A 16118-nucleotide genomic window follows, 5' to 3' on the forward strand; every position below is an offset into this window, starting at 1 on the left:
CATGTTGGTTTGTTTTATATCCTGATTTATCCTCATGTTGGTTTGTTTTATAGTCTGATTTATCGTCATGTTGGTTTGTTTTATATCCTGATTTATCCTCATGTTGGTTTGTTTTATAGTCTGATTTAACCCCTTGTTTGTTTGTTTTATAGTCTGATTTATCGTCATGTTGGTTTGTTTTATAGTCTGATTTATCCTCATGTTGGTTTGTTTTATAGTCTGATTTATCCTCATGTTGGTTTGTTTTATAGTCTGATTTATCGTCATGTTTGTTTGTTTTATAGCTGATTTATCGTCATGTTTGTTTGTTTTATAGCTGATTTATCGTCATGTTTGTTTGTTTTATAGTCTGATTTATCCTCATGTTGGTTTGTTTTATAGTCTGATTTATCGTCATGTTTGTTTGTTTCATATCCTGATTTATCGTCATGTTTGTTTGTTTTATAGTGTGATTTATCCTCATGTTGGTTTGTTTTATAGTGTGATTTACCCCCTTGTTTGTTTTTTTTATAGTGTGATCTAACCCCTTGTTTGTTTGTTTTATAGTCTGATTTATCGTCATGTTTGTTTGTTTTATAGTCTGATTTATCGTCATGTTTGTTTGTTTCATATCCTGATTTATCGTCATGTTGGTTTGTTTTATAGTGTGATTTAACCCCTTGTTTGTTTGTTTTATAGTCTGATTTATCATCATGTTTGTTTGTTTTATAGTCTGATTTATCCTCATGTTGGTTTGTTTTATAGTCTGATTTATCGTCATGTTTGTTTGTTTTATAGTCTGATTTATCCTCATGTTGGTTTGTTTTATATCCTGATTTATCCTCATGTTGGTTTGTTTTATAGTCTAATTTAACCCCTTGTTTGTTTGTTTTATAATCTGATTTATCCTCATGTTGGTTTGTTTTATAGTCTGATTTATCCTCATGTTGGTTTGCTTTATAGTCTGATTTATCGTCATGTTTGTTTGTTTTATATCCTGATTTATCGTCATGTTTGTTTGTTTTATAGTCTGATTTATCATCATGTTGGTTTGTTTTATAGTCTGATTTAACCCCTTGTTTGTTTTTTTTATAGCTGATTTATCGTCATGTTTGTTTGTTTTATATCCTGATTTAGCCTCATGTTGGTTTGTTTTATGGCTGATTTATCGTCATGTTTGTTTGTTTTATAGTCTGATTTATCCTCATGTTTGTTTGTTTTATAGTCTGATTTAACCCCTTGTTTGTTTGTTTTATAGTCTGATTTATCGTCATGTTTGTTTTATATCCTGATTTATCGTCATGTTGGTTTGTTTTATAGTCTGATTTATCGTCATGTTGGTTTGTTTTATAGTCTGATTTATCGTCATGTTGGTTTGTTTTATAGTGTTATTTATCCTCATGTTGGTTTGTTTTATAGTCTGGTTCAACCCCTTGTTTGTTTGTTTTATAGTCTGATTTATCGTCATGTTTGTTTGTTTTATAGTCTGATTTAACCTCATGTTGGTTTGTTTTATATCCTGATTTATCCTCATGTTGGTTTGTTTTATAGTCTGATTTATCCTCATGTTGGTTTGTTTTATAGTCTGATTTATCGTCATGTTGGTTTGTTTTATATCCTGATTTATCCTCATGTTGGTTTGTTTTATAGTCTGATTTAACCCCTTGTTTGTTTGTTTTATAGTCTGATTTATCCTCATGTTGGTTTGTTTTATAGCTGATTTATCCTCATGTTTGTTTGTTTTATAGCTGATTTATCCTCATGTTGGTTTGTTTTATAGTCTGATTTATCCTCATGTTTGTTTGTTTTATAGCTGATTTATCCTCATGTTGGTTTGTTTTATAGTCTGATTTATCGTCATGTTGGTTTGTTTTATAGTCTGATTTATCCTCATGTTGGTTTGTTTTATAGTCTGATTTATCCTCATGTTGGTTTGTTTTATAGTCTGATTTATCGTCATGTTTGTTTGTTTTATATCCTGATTTATCGTCATGTTTGTTTGTTTTATAGTCTGATTTATCGTCATGTTTGTTTGTTTTATAGTCTGATTTATCGTCATGTTTGTTTGTTTTATATCCTGATTTATCGTCATGTTTGTTTGTTTTATAGTCTGATTTATCCTCATGTTGGTTTGTTTTATAGTCTGATTTATCGTCATGTTTGTTTGTTTCATATCCTGATTTATCGTCATGTTTGTTTGTTTTATAGTCTGATTTATCCTCATGTTGGTTTGTTTTATAGTATGATTTACCCCCTTGTTTGTTTGTTTTATAGTGTGATTTAACCCCTTGTTTGTTTGTTTTATAGTCTGATTTATCGTCATGTTGGTTTGTTTTATAGTCTGATTTATCGTCATGTTGGTTTGTTTTATAGTCTGATTTATCGTCATGTTGGTTTGTTTTATAGTGTTATTTATCATCATGTTTGTTTGTTTTATAGTCTGATTTATCCTCATGTTGTTTTGTTTTATAGTCTGATTTATCGTCATGTTTGTTTGTTTTATGGCTGATTTATCGTCATGTTTGTTTGTTTTATAGTCTGATTTATCGTCATGTTTGTTTGTTTTATAGTCTTATTTAACCCCTTGTTTGTTTGTTTTATAGTCTGATTTATCGTCATGTTTGTTTTATATCCTGATTTATCGTCATGTTGGTTTGTTTTATAGTCTGATTTATCCTCATGTTGGTTTTGTTTTATAGTCTGATTTATCGTCATGTTTGTTTGTTTTATAGTCTGATTTATCGTCATGTTTGTTTTATATCCTGATTTATCCTCATGTTGGTTCGTTTTATAGCTGATTTATCCTCATGTTAGTTTGTTTTATAGCTGATTTATCCTCATGTTGGTTTGTTTTATATCCTGATTTAGCCTCATGTTTGTTTGTTTTATAACTGATTTATCATGTTTGTTTTAGTCTGATTTATCGTCATGTTTGTTTATTTTATAGTTTGATTTAACCCCTTGTTTGTTTGTTTTACAGTCTGATTTGTCATAATGTTTGTTTATGTTATAGCTGATTTATCCTCATGTTTGCTATCAAATCCACCACTGAGATGAGGTAATCTATCTAATCCATTTAGAGATCTAATGATCTAGAGATCTCACTGAGATTAGATTATCTATGTAATCCATCTGGAGATCTAATGATCTAGAGAGCTGACTGAGATGAGATAATCTATGTATCTAATCTATGTAGAGTATATAGTATGGGAAGATTGTTGTGTTGTTATTCTCTGTTATGTATTCCAAGAGAGCCATGAAACCACAGTCACATTGCACAAACATACATGGCCAATAAACATGATTCTGATGTTTCATTATATAACTTTTGCAATTGTCCCTGATTGTTGCTTATGTTTTAAATTGTGTATATGCATAAATGTTCACGTTCCATTATTTACCTCTTGCAACTGTTAATGTTGCCTGTTTTGAATTTCTTCACCCTGGAAAGCACTTTGCTCTTAGTGTTCGAAAATTGCTCTATAAATAAAATTATTATTATTGTCATTATCATCATCATCATCATCATCGTCATCATCATTATAAAACACCAGGGAGATAATTCCTTTTTAAATGGTAATTTTCTCTGTGACCACTGCTTATGAAAACAAAAACAAAAAAAAACACTCTGTTGTGGGAATTCGTGGCCTCAAAACGAGCCACGTGAATTTTCTTGAGACTTCAGCCATCTATCTGGAAATATTCTGTTGATAGCCTTTACATATAGTACCTCTATAGATACACAAGGCACAGCTCATACAGGCTTTGTATTTGAACTATTTTTCTCTTCTTTCTCTCTTTTTTGTGCTGCACAGTATTTGGCGTCCTTGTCTTTCATCATGTCGTCTTGTGGCTGCAAAGGACAAATTCCTGATAGTGTTTAAAAATTCTGTTACCCCAACATCTGATCATGATCATTTAAACTTGAGAAATTCTGTTACCCCAACATCTGATCATGATCATTTAAACTTGAGAAATTCTGTTACCCCAACATCTGATCATGGTCATTTAAACTTGAGAAATTCTGTTACCCCAACATCTGATCATGATGATTTAAACTTGAGAAATTCTGTTACCCCAACATCTGATCATGATCATTTAAACTTGAGAAATTCTGTCACCCCAACATCTGATCATGATCATTTAAACTTGAGAAATTCTGTTACCCCAACATCTGATCATGATGATTTAAACTTGAGAAATTCTGTTACCCCAACATCTGATCATGATCATTTAAACTTGAGAAATTCTGTCACCCCAACATCTGATCATGATCATTTAAACTTGACAAACTCTCGACATGAAAATAATCCAAATGTCAGCTGAAAGACGTTCATGATGAACACTGGCCCACGACGTGGGCTCCATTACACAGCGCAGTCAGGGGGCGTTCACTGATGACTGACGTTCAGACTGACCAATAGTGGCACAGGAGGGGCGGGGCTCTCTCTGTCATAGACACGTGTCGAGGGAAGTAGGAAGTAAATACATGAAGACTGGAGGTGCCGCTGGAAGCAGTAAGTAACCCGGCATTTAAAACTCTCTCTCTGTGTGTGTGTGTGTGTGTGTGTGTGTGTGTTCGAGGTAGATACATTGTGGTGATGGCCCGGTTTACTGCATTACAACAACACTTCTTCATAACACAACACGAACAACTGTCCATCACAATGCCCTTGTGTCTGTGATGAAGCTGCTCTGCTCTCTCTCTCTCCTTTCTCTCTCTCTCTCCTTTCTCTCTCTCTTTTGTTTTTTTCTGACAGGTTTGTGTTTGTCACATGTGGTCAGGAAGTGGAGCTGTGTCTCCACCACTCCTTGACCACCGTGAGACACAGCCTGTCTGTCGTCTCTGGGCAGCGGGTTTGTGTGTGTGGGTCTGTCTCCATGCCAGGCTGTGCTGTGTGAGTGTGGACATTGTCAAGGTGTTTCTCGGTGTGTTATCAGTCAGGGGGTCACATGTTCTGCCGTGGTGTGCTGTCTGTTTAGAGCCACACAGCCCTGGAGTTTACTTTGGGTTTTTGTTGTTCTGGTCCAACAGGTTTCATCATTGTGTTTGTGTTGATTGACAGGTTGGTTGGGTGGGATGTGTTGAGGAATGACGTCACCGTCCTGAGGCTGGTTATTATTAGTGGTGTCAGAAGGTCTAGTGTTAGCCTGTGGAGCGTCAGGACCAGTTGACTCAGGGGACTCTTCTCTTTGTTCATCTCTTGGCTTTTGGGGGATTTATAATGTCAGGATTTGGGGTCACTCATTTTTAGGTGTTTCCTGAACTTTTTTCAGTGTGAATTATTCAAGGGTATTGGCCTAATTCTGCTCTGCATGCATTGTTGGGAGACGTCCTCTGGACCTGGAGGATTCTCTTACAAAATTCTGCATGCAGGCTTTTGATTGGATGTTTTTCCCCTTTTCTGAATTCATGTTTTGTGAGAGGACCCCAAACCTCGCTGCCATATAGTGCAGTTGGCTCAATCACTGATGGGAATATTTTGAGTCGGGTCCTAACTGGGATGTCAGCATGTGTTGACATTTGGATGGCATAGAAAGCCCTTCTTGCCCTCTCTTTCAGTTCATTAAGGGCCAAATTAAACTGTCCAGTGGACCTGATCTTCAACCCTAGGTGTGTGTAGTTAGTTGGTTGTTGGATTTTAGTTGTTCCGGGGGTGAAGTTGTACTTTGTTCCCTGACATCTGGACCTTTTCTGGAATATAACTATTTGGGTTTTTTCGGGGTTAATGGCCAGGGCCCAGGTCTGACAGAACTTTTCAAGCAGAGCCAGGTTCTGCTGTAGACCCTCTTCTGTTGGTGACAGCAGAACCAGGTCATCTGCGTAAAGGAGGAACTTGATTTCGGGGTCATGTAAAGTGAGACCAGGAGCAGTAGATTGTTCTAGTAACTTTGCAGGTTCATTAATATAAATGGTGAAGAGGGTTGGGGAGATTGGGTTGCCCCGGGTCACTCCGCGCCCTTGAGTGAAGTTTGCAGTTTGTTTCCAGTTTTGGCAGCACATTTATTGTTTGTATACATTGATTTAATGATGCTGTATGTTTCCCCCCTCCACCACTTTCCAGTAGTTTATAAAATAGGCCCTCATGCCAAACTGAACCAGAAGCTTTTTTCTTTTAATTAACAAAGCAGGCAAAGAGTTTCTCTTTGTTTTGGTTGACATGTTTGTCAGTTAAGGGGTGGAGGGTGAAAATGTGGTCTGATGTCCTGCAGCATGGTCAGAATCCAGTCTGGGCTTTACTCAAGACCTTGTGCTCCATAAGGAAGTCTATGAGCCGTGTGTTCAAACCACTACAAAACACCTCCCCCACATGACTGTTCACACAAATGCCTGGGTCGTTGTTAGGGTGGAGTTTGTCTCCACTCTTGAATATGGGCGTGATGAGTCCTTCGGTCCACATGTCAGGGACGTGTCCCACACTCAGAATCAGGTTGAACAGTTTTACTATGGCCAGTCTTCATTTGGTGTCTGTGGTTTTTAACATTTCATTGAGTGTTCTGTCTGCTCCACATGCAGAGCTGTAACTTCTCATTCAGTTCTTTTCAGTCATTTGGTAGTCTTAACATGTTTTGATATTTTTAATAGCTGATTCTAGGCTAAGCATCTTTTCATATATTTCACTTTGCTCTGGGTTCATTGTTATTTTACTATATAATTTCTTGAAATGGTCTTTCCATGCATCTCCATCTTGGATTGGTGTCTCCCTGTGGTGTTTTTCATGTAGTGCATTCCAGTTGCCCCACAAGTGATTTGTTTTAATTGATTCTTCAACTGTTTTGAATTGTCTTTGTGTAAACTGTTCTCTCTTCATTCGGAGTGTGTTTTTGTACTGTTTCAATGCTTCACAATAACCAAGGCGTAAGTGCTGCTTCTCTGGCTGTCCGTGTTTCTCATTTAATGACTTTCTGAGGTTTTCCTCATGTTTTTGCATTCAAAATCAAACCATTTTTCTATGTGTATATTTTAGATTTGGGTCTGGAGGTCTTCAAATTGGATATAGAGGCCAGTTGGTCAAATATTTCATTTATATTGTGTACAGCCAGACGTACTCCTTCTTTATTGTAAAGGTAGGTTTGAACAAGATAAGTGTCTATAAGTGACTGAATTTTAGGTTCTGGAATTGCTTTCTGATATTCTTCTGTGCTGTTTTGGGCCCGTCTGTATTGTTTGTTGACATTGTACAGCTTACTGGGTTTAGTTGTTGTGTTAGATGTTTCTGCCTTGTTAAGATACACAGTAGTTTGGCTGTGATCTGACAGAGGTGTTAGTGGCTTGACTGTAAAGGCTCTGAAAGACAATGGATCCAAGTCTGTGATTACATAATCATCAGTGCTGCAGCCCAGAGGTGACCTGTAGGTGTGCTGTCCAGGAGAGCCCTCTCATTCTACTATTAACAATGTACAGACCCAGACTCTGAGAGAGATCTATTAGAGGTGACCTGTAGGTGTACTGTCCAAGAGGGTCCCCTCTCATTCTACCATTAACAATGTACAGACCCAGACTCTGAGAGAGATCTATTAGAGGTGACCTGTAGGTGTACTGTCCAAGAGGGTCCCCTCTCATTCTACCATTAACAATGTACACACCCAGACTCTGACAGAGATCTATTAGAGGTGACCTGTAGATGTACTGTCCAAGAGGGTCCCCTCTCATTCTACCATTAACAATGTACAGACCCAGACTCTGACAGAGATCTATTAGAGGTGACCTGTAGGTGTACTGTCCAAGAGAGTCCCCTCTCATTCTACCATTAACAATGTACAGACCCAGACTCTGACAGAGATCTATTAGAGGTGACCTGTAGGTGTACTGTCCAAGAGGGTCCCCTCTCATTCTACCATTAACAATGTACACACCCAGACTCTGACAGAGATCTATTAGAGGTGACCTGTAGGTGTACTGTCCAGGAGAGTCCCCTCTCATTCTACCATTAACAATGTACAGACCCAGACTCTGACAGAGATCTATTAGAGGTGACCTGTAGGTGTACTGTCCAAGAGAGTCCCCTCTCATTCTACCATTAACAATGTACAGACCCAGACTCTGACAGAGATCTATTAGAGGTGACCTGTAGATGTACTGTCCAAGAGGGTCCCCTCTCATTCTACCATTAACAATGTACAGACCCAGACTCTGACAGAGATCTATTAGAGGTGACCTGTAGATGTACTGTCCAAGAGGGTCCCCTCTCATTCTACCATTAACAATATACAGACCCAGACTCTGACAGAGATCTATTAGAGGTGACCTGTAGGTGTACTGTCCAAGAGAGTCCCCTCTCATTCTACCATTAACAATATACAGACCCAGACTCTGACAGAGATCTATTAGAGGTGACCTGTAGATGTACTGTCCAAGAGAGTCCCCTCTCATTCTACCATTAACAATGTACAGACCCAGACTCTGACAGAGATCTATTAGAGGTGACCTGTAGATGTACTGTCCAAGAGAGTCCCCTCTCATTCTACCATTAACAATGTACAGACCCAGACTCTGAGAGAGATCTATTAGAGGTGAGCTGTAGGTGTACTGTCCAAGAGGGTCCCCTCTCATTCTACCATTAACAATGTACAGACCCAGACTCTGACAGAGAGCTATTAGAGGTGACCTGTAGGTGTACTGTCCAAGAGGGTCCCCTCTCATTCTACCATTAACAATGTACAGACCCAGACTCTGACACAGATCTATTAGAGGTGACCTGTAGATGTACTGTCCAAGAGGGTCCCCTCTCATTCTACCATTAACAATGTACAGACCCAGACTCTGAGAGAGATCTATTAGAGGTGACCTGTAGGTGTACTGTCCAAGAGGGTCCCCTCTCATTCTACCATTAACAATGTACAGACCCAGACTCTGACACAGATCTATTAGAGGTGACCTGTAGGTGTACTGTCCAAGAGAGTCCCCTCTCATTCTACCATCAACAATGTACAGACCCAGACTCTGACAGAGATCTATTAGAGGTGACCTGTAGGTGTACTGTCCAAGAGAGTCCCCTCTCATTCTACCATTAACAATGTACAGACCCAGACTCTGACAGAGATCTATTAGAGGTGACCTGTAGGTGTACTGTCCAAGAGGGTCCCCTCTCATTCTACCATTAACAATGTACACACCCAGACTCTGACAGAGATCTATTAGAGGTGACCTGTAGATGTACTGTCCAAGAGGGTCCCCTCTCATTCTACCATTAACAATGTACACACCCAGACTCTGACAGAGATCTATTAGAGGTGACCTGTAGATGTACTGTCCAAGAGGGTCCCCTCTCATTCTACCATTAACAATGTACACACCCAGACTCTGACAGAGATCTATTAGAGGTGACCTGTAGGTGTACTGTCCAAGAGGGTCCCCTCTCATTCTACCATTAACAATGTACAGACCCAGACTCTGACAGAGATCTATTAGAGGTGACCTGTAGGTGTACTGTCCAAGAGGGTCCCCTCTCATTCTACCATTAACAATGTACACACCCAGACTCTGACAGAGATCTATAAGAGGTGACCTGTAGATGTACTGTCCAAAAGAGTCCCCTCTCATTCTACCATTAACAATGTACACACCCAGACTCTGACAGAGATCTATTAGAGGTGACCTGTAGGTGTACTGTCCAAGAGGGTCCCCTCTCATTCTACCATTAACAATGTACACACCCAGACTCTGACAGAGATCTATTAGAGGTGACCTGTAGATGTACTGTCCAAGAGGGTCCCCTCTCATTCTACCATTAACAATGTACAGACCCAGACTCTGACAGAGATCTATTAGAGGTGACCTGTAGGTGTACTGTCCAAGAGAGTCCCCTCTCATTCTACCATTAACAATGTACAGACCCAGACTCTGACAGAGATCTATTAGAGGTGACCTGTAGGTGTACTGTCCAAGAGGGTCCCCTCTCATTCTACCATTAACAATGTACACACCCAGACTCTGACAGAGATCTATTAGAGGTGACCTGTAGGTGTACTGTCCAGGAGAGTCCCCTCTCATTCTACCATTAACAATGTACACACCCAGACTCTGACAGAGATCTATTAGAGGTGACCTGTAGGTGTACTGTCCAAGAGAGTCCCCTCTCATTCTACCATTAACAATGTACACACCCAGACTCTGACAGAGATCTATTAGAGGTGACCTGTAGATGTACTGTCCAAGAGGGTCCCCTCTCATTCTACCATTAACAATGTACAGACCCAGACTCTGACAGAGATCTATTAGAGGTGACCTGTAGATGTACTGTCCAAGAGGGTCCCCTCTCATTCTACCATTAACAATATACAGACCCAGACTCTGACAGAGATCTATTAGAGGTGACCTGTAGGTGTACTGTCCAAGAGAGTCCCCTCTCATTCTACCATTAACAATATACAGACCCAGACTCTGACAGAGATCTATTAGAGGTGACCTGTAGATGTACTGTCCAAGAGAGTCCCCTCTCATTCTACCATTAACAATGTACAGACCCAGACTCTGACAGAGATCTATTAGAGGTGACCTGTAGATGTACTGTCCAAGAGAGTCCCCTCTCATTCTACCATTAACAATGTACAGACCCAGACTCTGAGAGAGATCTATTAGAGGTGAGCTGTAGGTGTACTGTCCAAGAGGGTCCCCTCTCATTCTACCATTAACAATGTACAGACCCAGACTCTGACAGAGAGCTATTAGAGGTGACCTGTAGGTGTACTGTCCAAGAGGGTCCCCTCTCATTCTACCATTAACAATGTACAGACCCAGACTCTGACACAGATCTATTAGAGGTGACCTGTAGATGTACTGTCCAAGAGGGTCCCCTCTCATTCTACCATTAACAATGTACAGACCCAGACTCTGAGAGAGATCTATTAGAGGTGACCTGTAGGTGTACTGTCCAAGAGGGTCCCCTCTCATTCTACCATTAACAATGTACAGACCCAGACTCTGACACAGATCTATTAGAGGTGACCTGTAGGTGTACTGTCCAAGAGAGTCCCCTCTCATTCTACCATCAACAATGTACAGACCCAGACTCTGACAGAGATCTATTAGAGGTGACCTGTAGGTGTACTGTCCAAGAGAGTCCCCTCTCATTCTACCATTAACAATGTACAGACCCAGACTCTGACAGAGATCTATTAGAGGTGACCTGTAGGTGTACTGTCCAAGAGGGTCCCCTCTCATTCTACCATTAACAATGTACACACCCAGACTCTGACAGAGATCTATTAGAGGTGACCTGTAGGTGTACTGTCCAAGAGGGTCCCCTCTCATTCTACCATTAACAATGTACAGACCCAGACTCTGACAGAGATCTATTAGAGGTGACCTGTAGGTGTACTGTCCAAGAGGGTCCCCTCTCATTCTACCATTAACAATGTACACACCCAGACTCTGACAGAGATCTATAAGAGGTGACCTGTAGATGTACTGTCCAAAAGAGTCCCCTCTCATTCTACCATTAACAATGTACACACCCAGACTCTGACAGAGATCTATTAGAGGTGACCTGTAGGTGTACTGTCCAAGAGGGTCCCCTCTCATTCTACCATTAACAATGTACACACCCAGACTCTGACAGAGATCTATTAGAGGTGACCTGTAGATGTACTGTCCAAGAGGGTCCCCTCTCATTCTACCATTAACAATGTACAGACCCAGACTCTGACAGAGATCTATTAGAGGTGACCTGTAGGTGTACTGTCCAAGAGAGTCCCCTCTCATTCTACCATTAACAATGTACAGACCCAGACTCTGACAGAGATCTATTAGAGGTGACCTGTAGGTGTACTGTCCAAGAGAGTCCCCTCTCATTCTACCATTAACAATGTACAGACCCAGACTCTGACAGAGATCTATTAGAGGTGACCTGTAGATGTACTGTCCAAGAGAGTCCCCTCTCATTCTACCATTAACAATGTACAGACCCAGACTCTGACAGAGATCTATTAGAGGTGACCTGTAGATGTACTGTCCAGGAGAGTCCCCTCTCATTCTACCATTAACAATGTACAGACCCAGACTCTGACAGAGATCTATTAGAGGTGACCTGTAGGTGTGCTGTCCAAGAGAGTCCCCTCTCATTCTACCATTAACAATGTACACACCCAGACTCTGACAGAGATCTATTAGAGGTGACCTGTAGGTGTACTGTCCAAGAGGGTCCCCTCTCATTCTACCATTAACAATGTACACACCCAGACTCTGACAGAGATCTATTAGAGGTGACCTGTAGGTGTACTGTCCAGGAGAGTCCCCTCTCATTCTACCATTAACAATGTACAGACCCAGACTCTGACAGAGATCTATTAGAGGTGACCTGTAGGTGTACTGTCCAAGAGAGTCCCCTCTCATTCTACCATTAACAATGTACAGACCCAGACTCTGACACAGATCTATTAGAGGTGACCTGTAGGTGTACTGTCCAAGAGAGTCCCCTCTCATTCTACCATTAACAATGTACACACCCAGACTCTGACAGAGATCTATTAGAGGTGACCTGTAGATGTACTGTCCAAGAGGGTCCCCTCTCATTCTACCATTAACAATGTACAGACCCAGACTCTGACAGAGATCTATTAGAGGTGACCTGTAGATGTACTGTCCAAGAGGGTCCCCTCTCATTCTACCATTAACAATATAGAGACCCAGACTCTGACAGAGATCTATTAGAGGTGACCTGTAGGTGTACTGTCCAAGAGAGTCCCCTCTCATTCTACCATTAACAATATACAGACCCAGACTCTGACAGAGATCTATTAGAGGTGACCTGTAGATGTACTGTCCAAGAGAGTCCCCTCTCATTCTACCATTAACAATGTACAGACCCAGACTCTGACAGAGATCTATTAGAGGTGACCTGTAGATGTACTGTCCAAGAGAGTCCCCTCTCATTCTACCATTAACAATGTACAGACCCAGACTCTGAGAGAGATCTATTAGAGGTGAGCTGTAGGTGTACTGTCCAAGAGGGTCCCCTCTCATTCTACCATTAACAATGTACAGACCCAGACTCTGACAGAGAGCTATTAGAGGTGACCTGTAGGTGTACTGTCCAAGAGGGTCCCCTCTCATTCTACCATTAACAATGTACAGACCCAGACTCTGACACAGATCTATTAGAGGTGACCTGTAGATGTACTGTCCAAGAGGGTCCCCTCTCATTCTACCATTAACAATGTACAGACCCAGACTCTGAGAGAGATCTATTAGAGGTGACCTGTAGGTGTACTGTCCAAGAGGGTCCCCTCTCATTCTACCATTAACAATGTACAGACCCAGACTCTGACACAGATCTATTAGAGGTGACCTGTAGGTGTACTGTCCAAGAGAGTCCCCTCTCATTCTACCATCAACAATGTACAGACCCAGACTCTGACAGAGATCTATTAGAGGTGACCTGTAGGTGTACTGTCCAAGAGAGTCCCCTCTCATTCTACCATTAACAATGTACAGACCCAGACTCTGACAGAGATCTATTAGAGGTGACCTGTAGGTGTACTGTCCAAGAGGGTCCCCTCTCATTCTACCATTAACAATGTACACACCCAGACTCTGACAGAGATCTATTAGAGGTGACCTGTAGATGTACTGTCCAAGAGGGTCCCCTCTCATTCTACCATTAACAATGTACACACCCAGACTCTGACAGAGATCTATTAGAGGTGACCTGTAGATGTACTGTCCAAGAGGGTCCCCTCTCATTCTACCATTAACAATGTACACACCCAGACTCTGACAGAGATCTATTAGAGGTGACCTGTAGGTGTACTGTCCAAGAGGGTCCCCTCTCATTCTACCATTAACAATGTACAGACCCAGACTCTGACAGAGATCTATTAGAGGTGACCTGTAGGTGTACTGTCCAAGAGGGTCCCCTCTCATTCTACCATTAACAATGTACACACCCAGACTCTGACAGAGATCTATAAGAGGTGACCTGTAGATGTACTGTCCAAAAGAGTCCCCTCTCATTCTACCATTAACAATGTACACACCCAGACTCTGACAGAGATCTATTAGAGGTGACCTGTAGGTGTACTGTCCAAGAGGGTCCCCTCTCATTCTACCATTAACAATGTACACACCCAGACTCTGACAGAGATCTATTAGAGGTGACCTGTAGATGTACTGTCCAAGAGGGTCCCCTCTCATTCTACCATTAACAATGTACAGACCCAGACTCTGACAGAGATCTATTAGAGGTGACCTGTAGGTGTACTGTCCAAGAGAGTCCCCTCTCATTCTACCATTAACAATGTACAGACCCAGACTCTGACAGAGATCTATTAGAGGTGACCTGTAGGTGTACTGTCCAAGAGGGTCCCCTCTCATTCTACCATTAACAATGTACACACCCAGACTCTGACAGAGATCTATTAGAGGTGACCTGTAGGTGTACTGTCCAGGAGAGTCCCCTCTCATTCTACCATTAACAATGTACACACCCAGACTCTGACAGAGATCTATTAGAGGTGACCTGTAGGTGTACTGTCCAAGAGAGTCCCCTCTCATTCTACCATTAACAATGTACAGACCCAGACTCTGACAGAGATCTATTAGAGGTGACCTGTAGGTGTACTGTCCAAGAGAGTCCCCTCTCATTCTACCATTAACAATGTACAGACCCAGACTCTGACAGAGATCTATTAGAGGTGACCTGTAGATGTACTGTCCAAGAGGGTCCCCTCTCATTCTACCATTAACAATGTACAGACCCAGACTCTGACAGAGATCTATTAGAGGTGACCTGTAGATGTACTGTCCAAGAGGGTCCCCTCTCATTCTACCATTAACAATATACAGACCCAGACTCTGACAGAGATCTATTAGAGGTGACCTGTAGGTGTACTGTCCAAGAGAGTCCCCTCTCATTCTACCATTAACAATATACAGACCCAGACTCTGACAGAGATCTATTAGAGGTGACCTGTAGATGTACTGTCCAAGAGAGTCCCCTCTCATTCTACCATTAACAATGTACAGACCCAGACTCTGACAGAGATCTATTAGAGGTGACCTGTAGATGTACTGTCCAAGAGAGTCCCCTCTCATTCTACCATTAACAATGTACAGACCCAGACTCTGAGAGAGATCTATTAGAGGTGAGCTGTAGGTGTACTGTCCAAGAGGGTCCCCTCTCATTCTACCATTAACAATGTACAGACCCAGACTCTGACAGAGAGCTATTAGAGGTGACCTGTAGGTGTACTGTCCAAGAGGGTCCCCTCTCATTCTACCATTAACAATGTACAGACCCAGACTCTGACACAGATCTATTAGAGGTGACCTGTAGATGTACTGTCCAAGAGGGTCCCCTCTCATTCTACCATTAACAATGTACAGACCCAGACTCTGAGAGAGATCTATTAGAGGTGACCTGTAGGTGTACTGTCCAAGAGGGTCCCCTCTCATTCTACCATTAACAATGTACAGACCCAGACTCTGACACAGATCTATTAGAGGTGACCTGTAGGTGTACTGTCCAAGAGAGTCCCCTCTCATTCTACCATCAACAATGTACAGACCCAGACTCTGACAGAGATCTATTAGAGGTGACCTGTAGGTGTACTGTCCAAGAGAGTCCCCTCTCATTCTACCATTAACAATGTACAGACCCAGACTCTGACAGAGATCTATTAGAGGTGACCTGTAGGTGTACTGTCCAAGAGGGTCCCCTCTCATTCTACCATTAACAATGTACACACCCAGACTCTGACAGAGATCTATTAGAGGTGACCTGTAGGTGTACTGTCCAAGAGGGTCCCCTCTCATTCTACCATTAACAATGTACAGACCCAGACTCTGACAGAGATCTATTAGAGGTGACCTGTAGGTGTACTGTCCAAGAGGGTCCCCTCTCATTCTACCATTAACAATGTACACACCCAGACTCTGACAGAGATCTATAAGAGGTGACCTGTAGATGTACTGTCCAAAAGAGTCCCCTCTCATTCTACCATTAACAATGTACACACCCAGACTCTGACAGAGATCTATTAGAGGTGACCTGTAGGTGTACTGTCCAAGAGGGTCCCCTCTCATTCTACCATTAACAATGTACACACCCAGACTCTGACAGAGATCTATTAGAGGTGACCTGTAGATGTACTGTCCAAGAGGGTCCCCTCTCATTCTACCATTAACAATGTACAGACCC

General features: G+C 41.5%; 1 protein-coding gene across 1 annotated transcript in view; it reads left to right on the top strand.

Annotated features, from left to right (window-relative positions):
* The first annotated feature begins 4482 nt into the window (after window positions 1–4482).
* Window positions 4483–16118, top strand: part of LOC130127369 (zinc transporter ZIP11-like) — a 181724-nt gene continuing 170088 nt past the window's right edge. Inside the window, exon 1 of the mRNA XM_056296994.1 lies at window positions 4483–4496. The gene's annotated coding sequence lies outside the window, so the exon portion shown is untranslated. The remainder of the gene's footprint in view (window positions 4497–16118) is intronic.

The sequence above is a fragment of the Lampris incognitus genome, chromosome 17, assembly GCF_029633865.1.
Source record: "Lampris incognitus isolate fLamInc1 chromosome 17, fLamInc1.hap2, whole genome shotgun sequence".
NCBI lineage: Eukaryota > Metazoa > Chordata > Actinopteri > Lampriformes > Lampridae > Lampris > Lampris incognitus.